Consider the following 398-nt stretch of genomic DNA (forward strand, 5'->3'; position numbering starts at 1 on the left):
CAATTTGGTATAATTTTTCCAACAGCAGGGATTTTACTATTGTGTTTTTGGTTATATCCTGTATACTAGAATAAAGCATTACAACCTCTCTTTTTTTACTCCTTACTGTACAACTAGAGAGGCAACAGTGACAAAATAGCTTTTATAGTCTTTCTCATTTCATTGTTTATATAAATTTAGTCTATTTTGTTGAGTGAAATGCTGATGTATTGAGATCTTAATGTGGAAAATGTAAACAAAAAGTGATTACCTTTTTATTTTTGCAGTTCTGTCACACATGCGAGGTTAACCTTCACATAAACTGGTTTTCAGGTGGAGTTGCAAGACTGAGTATTTGAAACAAACTTTCAACAACGCATTGTCTATATATACTCGAAGGTGTATTTATTTTGAAGTAA

The 398-nt window shown here is 31.2% G+C and overlaps 1 protein-coding gene across 1 annotated transcript in view; it reads left to right on the plus strand.

Moving 5' to 3' along the window:
* LOC119587336 (venom protease-like) overlaps positions 1 to 398 on the plus strand; it is a 17,710-nt gene that overhangs the window by 16,711 nt on the left and 601 nt on the right.

Source organism: Penaeus monodon, chromosome 22 (assembly GCF_015228065.2).
Source record: "Penaeus monodon isolate SGIC_2016 chromosome 22, NSTDA_Pmon_1, whole genome shotgun sequence".
In the NCBI taxonomy this organism is placed as follows: domain Eukaryota; kingdom Metazoa; phylum Arthropoda; class Malacostraca; order Decapoda; family Penaeidae; genus Penaeus; species Penaeus monodon.